Source organism: Gossypium arboreum, chromosome 1 (genome assembly GCF_025698485.1).
Source record: "Gossypium arboreum isolate Shixiya-1 chromosome 1, ASM2569848v2, whole genome shotgun sequence".
Lineage (NCBI taxonomy): Eukaryota > Viridiplantae > Streptophyta > Magnoliopsida > Malvales > Malvaceae > Gossypium > Gossypium arboreum.
In genome coordinates, this window is record NC_069070.1 from 16,483,019 (window position 1) to 16,495,290 (window position 12,272).

Consider the following 12,272-nt stretch of genomic DNA (forward strand, 5'->3'; position numbering starts at 1 on the left):
AAATTCTTTATTAACTGATGACTATTTATAGTTTAAAATAATAAGATTATGAGTGAATCTGAAGTTTTAAGAAATCAAATAATCCGTATAAAAATATATTAAATATTAAAATAAACTGTATCCGATTATAATTAAATTATTAAATAAGCATTTCAAAAATAATTAAAAAATCTATAATTAACTGTTAAATGCTGACGTAATAATTAATATATAAAAAAATATTGAGGTGATAACTTAGAAGATAAAAATAAATTACACCCTGATAAAATAATAAAAATTAATTAAGCTATCAACATCAGCTGTTATGTCATCAATTTTTCTTACCAGCTTGCCATATCTACTGTTACTTCAATACTTAACAAACTATGAGGGGATTCAAAAAAAAAAAAAAAAAAAATTAACAATACATTTATTGATGATTACCAAACACTAGTAATACACAAATTTTAGGACTTAAGCCCACAACATGAAATAAACACACAACAATATTTGTTGTAACTTGTGCCAACTTTAGACCTACAATTTTCTATTTTAGTTTGTTTTCTTGATTTATAATTATGCAGTTTGATTTGACGCTGATCTTACTTTTTAGGGTATTAATTAACTTTTGCTTGAAAATCCCAACCATTCTGACTTGGAATACAAACTATGATCATAAAGAACACGTAAAATGAATCTCTAACTTATATTTCTTTAAAAGTAAGCAGAAAAATAAAATAAAATAAAATAAGATGGTTAATGATAATTTGAAGCACGAGTCCAAGATTCCTCTTTATCTATACCAATTACTTAGATTTGAAGATGAAAAATTCTTAATTCCCATGGATTAAATATTGTGATGAATATGAATTTACGGTGTTCACTATTTTAAATGTGGCCTGAATTCTAATTAAGTTACTTTTAGAGTTTTATTTCTTTTTTTTTATAATTCATCAAAACAAAATATTGTGTTGAATATTATTATTAATGAGAGTAATATCTCATTCAAATTTAATTATAAAATAAAAAATAAAGAATTTTTAAATTTGTTATTTTTCTTGAAATTAAAAATACAAACAACACACATTTTGAATAAGGTATAATGATTTATTTGACCCTTCAATATTATCAAAATAAAACTCATTTTAACCACCCATTTAATTTTTTTTCTCTTTTAACCTTAGAACTTACATTATTTGTCAAATCATCCCAAAATGAATGAACAAGTTAACATTTGTTAACTTTGCTGACATGGCATCCATGTGGCAGTCCACGTGTATGCCACATCAACAATTAATTTTTTTAAAAATACAAATATTAAAATATTTTTAATTTTTAAAAATTAATTAAATGATGACATGACATCCATGTGTATGCCATGTTAGCAAAAGTTAATAGACATTAACTTTTCCATCCATTTTGGGGTAATTTGACAAATAACACAATTTTAAGGGCTAAAAGAGGTGAAAAATTAAATAGAGGGCTAAATTTTTTTTTTTTTTTTTGTAAACTGGGAGTAGACTTGATCATGGACCGAGCCACCTGTTCAGGTTTGAAGGCTTGCTCAAAAAGTGGGAGGATTTGAGCAAATATATAGGCCCGAAAAATGAGCTTGGACAAAAAATAAGACTTGTTTTCAAAATGACCGGGCCTCAGGCATAAATTTTTTAGCCCAGGCTCAAGTCAGCCTAACCTGAATCACATGCTTATACTATTTTTTGTATTTTCAATTTGTTGGGAAACATTTATTTTAATATTTTTAGTGTATTTGATGTATTATATTTTTTAAGTTTGTTTTTGTATACAAAAATAATCTAAAAAAATTATTACGGTCAAGCCAAGTTGGGGTTGGGTTTAGCATTTTTATATGGGTCGTGCTTAGGCAAAATTTTAGGCTCATTTTTTGGGCTGGTCTGAGCCTAGAAAGCGAGCCTAAAATTCTACATCATCCCCGAACCGACCTCAGCTTTGGCCCATGATTAGGTCTAAATGGGAGGGTTAAATAAGTCATTATGCATTTTAAGAATTACAATCAAACTTAAACTAAAAGATAATCTACCCAAATGGTTACCTAACTTTTAGAGTACTTTCATTTTGGTCACACAAAAAGAAATCTTTTCAATTCCTTCACTCAACTTTTAAGATGCTTTCATTTTAGTCACCCAACTATTAAATCTCCAATGGAAATTAACTTTGCACGGCACATCATGTTGACACTTTCATTTTGATCACCCACATTCTTAGCTGCTTTCATTTTGGTCACCTAAAAAATATATTTTTCTAAGTATTATTGAGTTAAAAAACATTAATGGTTAAAGTTGAGTGACGACATTTTAAGGATTTTAGTTTGGTGAACAAAATGAAAGCGCCCTAAAAGTAAAATAACCAACTACGTAATTTACCCTAAACTAAAATAAAATCTAAACTAAGTACTACTATTTACACAAGGTTAGAGTCAAACTTGAGATCCCAAACATTCGAAAGCCATAACTTTGCCATTAACCCAATACTTTATTAACCTATATAAATTAAACTTAAGGATAATATTTGATGTATCCTTTGTGTGCATGAGACTCATGTAAGATTAGTGAATAACAATATGATGTATCAATATTAAAAAAAAAAATGGAAGACATATAAACAAATACTAATAATTTTATTTAAATATAATTAAATTATATTTACTAAACATAAATAAATACAAATACCTTAAACCCTAAACCTTTTACACTCAAAAAGAAAAAAACACTTATAATTAAATATTTAGTAATGTTTAAATGAAGTTATAAGTATTTATTTATAAGTCACTCAACTATAAAAGTGTTTCTATTTTTTCATCCAACTAAATGAATTTTTATTTAGTCACTATGTTTTCAAATTTTAAATTTTTCGATCATTTTGTTGTTAAGTCGATAACAAAAGTCCGACATAGTTTTTCTTATTAGTATAATAATAAATTTAGTCCTTCAATATTTAGCCATTCTGTCATTTTAGTCTTAATTCTAAAATATTTAATAAATTTAGCTTTTAGCATTTACAAAATTTGTCAATTTAATCCTATACTAAAAATTCAAAAATAAAGTAGATGAGAATAAAATAGAGAATTATTAAAATATTAAAAATGTATTTGGGTTAGTAAAGTTTTTAAAAAAATCAATTTTTATATTTTTATAATTTTATAAATAATTTTTATATATTTTAATTTTTTAAAATTTTAATAATTTGTATATATTTATATTTTTAAATAATTATTTTTTTGGATTATTATGATTTTTCAAAATTAAGACTAAAATAATAGAATGCGTAAATAATAAATGCTGAAATTATTGTTATATCAATCATTAAAAAAACCTATGTTAATGGGAAGGTGACCAAAAGTCAAATTTCAAAACCATTAATAATTTAATTTAAAATTTTATAAATTTAAATACAAATATAACAAAAATGTTGCACGATAATATATCACATTAATCGTATCGTATTTATTCCATTTTAATTTATTAAACTAGTCGTCTAAGATTACCATTTTATGTCAGCAAAAAATAATCAAACTAACTTGCTTGTGCTTCTATAAGATACCCTATAAACAAGGCGTTTCTTAATCTAGCTTTAAAGAGATAAAACCATAATCCAGAAACCATTGAAAGTGGCTCTTAAGTTAAAATTAGACATGTTCATTTGTGGCACATGTGTCTATTTTTCATGTGAACAGAAATACAACATAAATTATTTTATTTTTTCTTTAAAATATAAAATATTTTCATTTATGATAGAATAAAACCGATATGGGTATGCGGTTATCCACCGAAACACACCAAAATGCTCCAAGTGCTTAGCCCGTAGGCTAACATCCCCCAAGAACACACCTCAGCACCAAGTGCCAAGCCGGAAGGCTTTACATCCGCTCCATGTAACACGTCAAAAACACTAGAAATATAACACGATAGTCCGCAACAAATGATGGACTCCAGTATATTCAGTGGACAGGAATAAATCAGGAATCATCATCTCCTCTCAAGTCTGACTCATACAGCACATGATATAACCTATTGACATGCCAATTGTATCCTATCTTATGTTTATTCGGGCTCAATATAAGTAATCATATGACATTTTACAATTCAATTCATTTTCTCACCTTGTACCAATTTATTATAATTTAATTACATGTATATATTTATTAAAATACCACAACTTGAAAATCAATAAAATAATAGAAATAATATCTAATTAAGCGTATGAACTTATTAGGGCTAAATTGTAGAGATAGAAAAATTTAGGGACTAATCAGTAATTATTTTTCCATGATTTTCTATCTGTTCTCGATCTATACAATAATTTTTATTTCAACTATCAGTCATAAATACATTATAAAATAAGTATCAAGATCGAACTAGCACTATAGGTGAGTGCTGGCCCTGGACTTATGTGACCTTAAGGTGGAAAGATGATGGAAAAGAGAACTTAACCCATTACCTAGGAAGGTAAGAACCAAAGGTATAAAGTTTGGGGTGAACGGCACACTACGAGAGTGATAAGTTCGATAAAAGAAACAGGTTAACGCCACTAACTAACAGATAAGTCAAGCTGAGTCTTGGACAAAATTTGAGAGATGAAAACCTTACAAATAACTCAATATTCATTCAAAATGGCAAAAGTCCCTACAACCAGAAAATAACACAATATTTATAGGAGAGTCCTAAGGCTAGCTAAATAGGCAAACAAATAACTTAATGATCAAGTGTTTTTAGCTTTAAATGAACTGAAAATTCTAAAATAAGTCCATAAAAAATCCTATGTCTATGTTTAGCCTTGGAACGCCACTAGACAGCTTCTAGATAATGCACATTTAGCTGAAATGAACTCGGATTGATTGGGACCTGATTGGGAAATGTCTACATTCGGACCAAAGTTCTTAAATAAGCTTTAATGTTAGCTTCTTGTTCAGCTGAATAGTTTTGAGAAGTTAATAGGCAGCTTGGATAGTGCAATAGGCTTGGGAGTGTGAACGCTGAACTTGAGGAGCCATGTGTATGTGAAAACACAAAACCAAATAGCCTTCATGTGTGAACAAATTAAATCGGCTGGTGTGAAAACCTTCAAGGCTGCCTTGGAAGCTAATCGGCCAGCTTGGGGAACATAAAGGAGTAGCTACTCTTTGGCTGAATAGTTGCTTAGAAGAAACCAAACATCAGCACACCATACATTGAAGCCGTCCATGCATATACCTTTGCATTAAATCCTTTTCATGCATATGGCTGCAAATAATTCAAAGAACACATTAAATTGGTTTAAAACAAAGTTAATTCGGCTGCACTAGGACAAAATAATACATACTTTAAACTTAGACACATTAATAACATGTAACTAAGCAAGACACATTAAATACTTGTATAAAATTAGACACATTAATTCGCCTGGAACAAAACATATTAAAATCATGTAATGAACTAAAAACATAATTATGAGCTGAAATTAATTTTAACTAACTAAAATAAATACTTAGTTTATTTCAGCAAATAAACGCATGAACTAAAAAGAAATAGAAATGAGCTCAAATGAGCTCAATTGAGCTGAGTTCGGCTTGCAAGAGGTTGCAACGTGATCTTGTTGATCTGGTCCAAGTTTTCTCAGTATGTCCAGCTAATGTCTCACCCCACACTTAGTTAACTAAGGCCGAAATGGCCTCTTTGAATTACTTGGCTCGAGCTCGTGTGATCAGTCCTTAAGTCAGCTTAAATAGATCCTTGCTCGAGCTAGGTGCGACACGGGGTGTGGCTGTATCATCCCCCCTCTTCAAAGCGACTTGTCCTCAAGTCAAATCCTACATCAAAGGGTAAATCAAACAAGTTGAAGCTTGCACTAATATTATACTTACCCAGTAAGTCAAGTCAATAAGAATTCTCATTGATTCGTTCCAAGACTTGAAAAGGTTTGTCTCCTCGGTAGCAACTTGGACCTACATTGGGCTGGAAAACGTTCTTTTCGCATATGAAATCAAACCCAATCACCGGGTTCAAATATAATTCTCTTTCGTCCTTTGTTCGCTCTTTGAACATAACTTTCGGTCTTGCTTCGATATTTGCTCGAACCTTTTGGTGTAACTCCTTGACATACTTGGCCTTCTTCTTCACATCTACATGAATGAATTGATCGTTAGGTAAAGGCACTAAGTCTAATGGAGTTAACGGATTAAATCCATAAACAATCTCAAAAGGAGAAAATTTAGTCACCAAATGGACTGATCAATTATATGCGAACTCAATATAAGGTAAACAGTCATCCCACGACTTTAAATTTTTCCGGATGATGGCCCGCAACAAAGTAGTCAACATTCGATTAACCACCTCCGTTTGGCCATTCATTTGGGGATGACAAGTGGTGGAGAACAGCAATTTGGTTCCGAGCTTTCCCCACAACAATCTCCAAAAGTAACTCAAAAACTTCGCGCCGCGATCAGAAACGATCGTTCTCAAAATTTCATGTAGTCAAACGATTTCCCTAAAGAAAAGATTAGCAATATGAACAGCATTGTCAGTTTTTGTACATGCAATAAAATGTGACATTTTTGAAAATCTATCAACTACAACGTAAATAGAATGCTTCCCATTTTTGTTCGCGGTAATCCAAGGAGCTTCGGGCATAGAGAGTGGCATGTACAAGCCATGTGGTTGAATCTTGGACTTGGCCTTCTTGCACGTCACACAATGCTCGCAAACACGTTCGATGTCCCTTTTCATCCTAGGCCAATAAAAGTGTTCTTGGAGCATCGATAATGTCTCACCTACACCGAAGTGTCTCATGAAGCCCTCGCTATGCGCCTCATTTACAAGCAAGTCTCGAATGGAACTTTATGGGATGCACAATTTTCCTTCCTTGAAAAGGAAGCCTTCATACCTATAAAACTTTTCAACAGAAGCATTCTCACAAACAGTAAATATTTCACCAAAGTCATCATCATCAGTATATAAATCTTTCAAGAAAGAGAATCCAAGCAATTTAGAATCAAGATACGACAACAAAGCATACCTTCTTAAAAGTGCATCTGCCACTATATTATCTTTACTTTTCTTATACTTGATGACATAGGGAAATGATTTAAGGTACTCGACCCACTTCGCATGGCGCTTGTTCAACTTATGTTGGCCCTTAATATGTTTAAATGCTTCATGGTCAGAGTGAATCACGGACTCCTTTGGCCATAAATAATGTTGCTACGTCTCGAGAGCTCGAATGAGTGCGTACATTTCTTTACCATAAATGGGATAGTTAAGTGCGGCTCTGTTTAGCTTCTTGCTAAAGTACGCAATAGGCCTTCCATCTTGAGTGAGTAAGCCCCGATTCCTACACCTGAGGCATCACATTCAATCTCAAAAGTTTTAGAGAAATCAGGAAGTGTTAACAAAGGAGCTTTAGTAAGGCAATTCTTAATATCATTAAAAGACTTCTCTTGCTCATCGGTCTAATAGAAGGCTGAGTTTTTCTTGATAACAATTGTTAACAGCACGGCTAAAGTGCTGAAGTTAGGCACAAAGCACTTATAAAAGCTAGCCAAGCCATGGAAGCTTCAAACTTGGCTGACACTCTTCGGTCTCAGCCACTCTTGTATAGCTTTGATCTTCTCTTAGTCCACCTCGAGTCCCTCCGAGTTGACCACAAAACGTAGAAAAATAACCTTGTCAGAGAAAAATGTGCACTTTTTAATATTAGCATATAAGGTCTCTTTTCGAAGAACCTCCAAAACAGATTTAAGGTGTACTAAATGCTCTTCCAACGATTTGTTATAAATGAGTATGTCATCAAAGTACACAACACAAAACTTACCGATAAATAATCTTAATACATAATTCATAAGTCTCATAAAAGTGCTAGGAGCGTTGGTTATGCCAAATGGCATGACCAACCACTTATACAAACCGTGTTTCATCTTAAAAGTAGTCTTCCATTCGTCACCTTCTCGCATGCGAATCTGATGGTACCCGCTTTTAAAGTCGATCTTCGAAAATAACTTGGCACCACTTAATTCATCGAGCATGTCATCTAAGCGAGGTATTGGATGCTGATACTTAATGGTAATCTTATTCATAGCTTGGTAATCGACACACATGCGTCATGTTTCGTCTTTCTTTGGCACTAACAAAACGGGCACGGCACGTAGACTAAGGCTCTCTTGGATGTAGCCCTTTTTTCCACAAGCTCATTGACTTGATGTTGGAGTTCCTTGGTCTCTTCAAGATTTGTCTTATATACTGGTCGGTTCAGAATGACAGCTCTAGGCACGAAATTGATTTGATGCTCAATTTCACGAAGGGGTGGCAACCCACTTGGAGTTTCTTTCGAAAATACGTCTTGGAAATCCTGCAAAAGAGACACAATAGAAGAGGGCAGGTTCTCGGGTAACTCGTTAGTGTTAATCAAATTTTCCTTGTACATGAGCACTTGCCTTTGCAAAAAATTCACTTTCTCACTTTCTTTTTCTTTTTCTTTTTCATCTTTTTATTTTCTCGTTTTCTTTTCACTTTTTTTTGTTGTTTTTCCTCTCTTTTTCTCATTTTTCTTTTCTTTTTCATTTTCACTCTTTTCTTTTTCTTTCATTTGATCTATAGAATTCTTCAATTTTATTTGGTCCTTGTATACTTGCTTCGGCATCAATAGTGCTAACGTTACATTCTTCCCCAAAAGTTTAAACGTATACCTATTGGTATACCTATCGTTGATGACTCTTCGATCAAATTGCCACGGGCGTCCAAGTAGCAAATGGCCTGCATGCATAGGTTCAACGTCACAAAGTATTTCATCGACATATTTTCTAATAGAGAAAAAGACAAGTACTTGTTTCGTTACCTTTAACTCACCACCATCATTGAGCCATTGAAGTTTATACGGGCTCGGATGCTTGGTGATCGGCAATCCTAACTTCTCCACCATGAGAGTGCTCGCTACGTTTGTACAACCCCCACTGTCGATAATCATGCTACAAACTTTCCCTTGGACTTTGCACCGTGTATGAAAAATATTTTCCCTTTGTTGTTCGTTCTCCACACTTTGGAGACTTAGACTCCTTTTAACGACAAGGAGTTCGCCATCAACAGCATGCTCTAAGTCTTTCTCCTCATTGAATGTGCCTTTGGGATCATTTTCAACTTCTTCCTCTGACTCGATCTCTCCATTCGCGTGCACCACCATGGTGCTTCGATTAAGGCATTAACTTGCAATGTGCCCCTTTTCGAGGCATTTGAAGCACTTGATGTCCCTTGAATGGTTGGGAAAGCTTTCAGTAGCCTTGCTTTTGCTTGATTTGGTCATGGGTTTAGTCGTCTTGGCTGGCATCATTGGCTCTTTAGCTCTGCTCGGTGGAGTATTTTTGCTAATGCCTTAGTTCCATTTGGAAGTATTTGCGATGGAATAGCCTCGAATAGCACCTTTACGCTTCAATTATTTTTCTACCTTGATGGCCAAGTGCATCATGTCCACCACTTCCACGTAATATTGCAACTCCACAATATTAGCAAAATCTCGGTTGAGACCTGCTAGGAAACGCGCTATTGTTGCCTCGCGGTCTTCTTGCACATCCACATGTATCATCGCGATTTCCATCTCCTTGTAATAGTCTTTGACGCTTCTTGTTCCTTGGATAATGTTTTAGAGCTTTTGATAGAGCTCGCGGTGGTAATAAGATGGTATAAACCATCGGCGCATCATCGCCTTCATTTCGGCCCACGTGCTTATTGGTCATTCTCCGTTCCTTCTTCGACTTGTGGTGAGTTGGTCCTACCAAATCATCGCATAGTCGAAGAATTCAATCGCTGCCAACTTTACCTTTTTGGCTTTGGAGTAATTGTGACATTTAAAAACCAACTCGATCTTCTTCTCCCACTTAAGGTACGCCTTCGAATTTGACTTGCCTTGGAATAGTGGGATGGAAAGTTTGATGTTCTTCAAATCATCGTCCACTCACCCTCGTTCTCTAAGGCCTCTGTTCCTTGGACCTCTCCGCCTTTCACTTTGGTTTGACCCTTGATCACTTTTGACATCACTTGGGTCATAGAGGTCATCTTGGTTGATTTTCGGGCGACCTCGATCTCTTTTTGGACCTTGGGGAATCTGCTCTTGTTGGCCCCTTTCGTCGACACGTTCCAAACACTCGTTGAATGGCTCCAACTCCTTTCGCAACATGCGTTGGAACTCTCATAATAGAGCTTGTTGGCCTAAGTCGGGTACTCCACCTCCTCCGAGGGCTACATTTCTAATGGGTTGTCATCCTCCGCCTTCCGCCATATTACGTTCTAGACTTCTAGACATAGAAAAATAAAACCTCACAACAAAGGATCACGTTCACTCGAAAAGAAAGAGTTAATTGCACTCACACTCGTGATTACACTCTTTTATGGCTTTTTCTTCTCTTTAATGCTCTCACTTCAATCGTGCATTTTTCCACTCGTTTCTTCTCTCGTGATTTCATAGAAGACTCGTTTAGACTTTATCGTAGTCTGGGGGTCGGCTTCAAATGGCTTGTAAGGGTATTGATGATTAGGTGCAGGGTTGGCTGAATGAAACAAATTTGGTTTGAGTGTGGCGTGAAGGTAGATGGTGATAGTAGAAAGGAATTGATGATCAGAAATACAAGAAGATGAGTACAACTCTTCAACAGTTTTTTTTTGATAATTTCGAATCTCTTCTCTTTTTTTTCAATTACAATAAGATGAATACAATTGAAATACTTTGATTCATGAATTTTTTTCGAAAATTTTTTTTACGAACCTATTCCAGGATAGCTAGGAATGTCTGTACTTTTCATTTTTGTAGGCTCTGAGACCAAATGATGTGACCATAGCCTCGTTGAGTTGTCCGAGTCGTTTATGTGTCTAATCGTCTAACTAAGAAGTATCGTTCAATTTTGAAGTATGGTTGGAATTAGGCTAAGTATGGAGTAAGGTAACCAAGATAGGCTCAAAAATGGCTAAGTATTTGTTGTTATAAGTTCGGCTAACAAAGAACAAAATAGGATAGGTGTTAACTTGGATGGAATGGAAATTAAACTTAAGTATCAAGATCGAACCAACACTATAGGTGAGTGCTAACCCGGGACTTATGTAACCTTAAGGTGGAAAGATGATGGAAAAGAGACCTTGACCCATTACCTAGGAAGGTAAGAACCAAAGGTATAAAGTTTGGGGTGAACGCCACACTACGAGAGTGATAAGTTTGATAAAAGAAACAGGTTAACGCCACTAACTAACGGAAGATAAGTCAAGCTAAGTCTTAGACGAAATTTGAGAGATGAAAACCTCACAAATAACTCAATATTCATTCAAAATGGCAAAAGTCCCTACAACCAGCAAATAACACAATATTTATAGGAGAGTCCTAAGGCTAGCCGAATAGGCAAACAAATAACTTAATGATTAAGTGTTTTCAGCTTTAAATGAACTGAAAATTCTAAAATAAGTCCATAAAAAATCCCATGTCTATGTTCAGCCTTGGAATGCCATTCGACAGCTTTTAGATGATGCACATTCAGTTGAAATGAACTTGGATTGATTGGGAGCTGATTGGGCAATATCTACATTCGGCCACGGTGCTTAAATGAGCTTAAATGCTAGCTTTTTATTCAGCTGAATGGTTTTGAAAAGTTAATGGGCAGCTTGGATAGTGCAATAGGCTTGGGAGTGTGAACGCTGAACTTGAGAAGCCATGTATATGTGAAAACACAAAACCAAATAGCCTTCATGTGTGAACAAATTAAATTGACTGGTGTGAAAACCTTCAAGGCTACTTTGGGAGCTAATCGGCCAGCTTAGGGAACATAAATGAGCAGTTACTCTTTGGTCAAATAGTTGCTTGGAAGAAACCAAACATCAGCACACCATACATTGAAGTCGTCCATGCATGTACCTCACCATGCATTGAAGCCATCCATGCATGTACCTTTGCATTAAATCTCGTTCCTGCATATGGCTGCAAATAATTTAAAGAACATATTAAATTGGTTTAAAACGAAGTTAATTCAGCTGCACTAGGACAAAATAAATACATGCTTTAAACTTAGACACATTAATAACATGTAACTAAACAAGACACATTAAATACTTGTATAAAATCAGACACATTAATTCGCCTGGAACAAAACATATTAAAATCATGTATGAACTAAAAACATAATTATGAGCTTAAATTAATTTTTACTAACTAAAATAAATACTTAGTTTATTTCAGCACATAAACGCATGAACTAAAAAGAAATAGAAATGAGCTGAATTAAGCTGAGTTCGGCTTGCAAGAGGTTGCAAGGT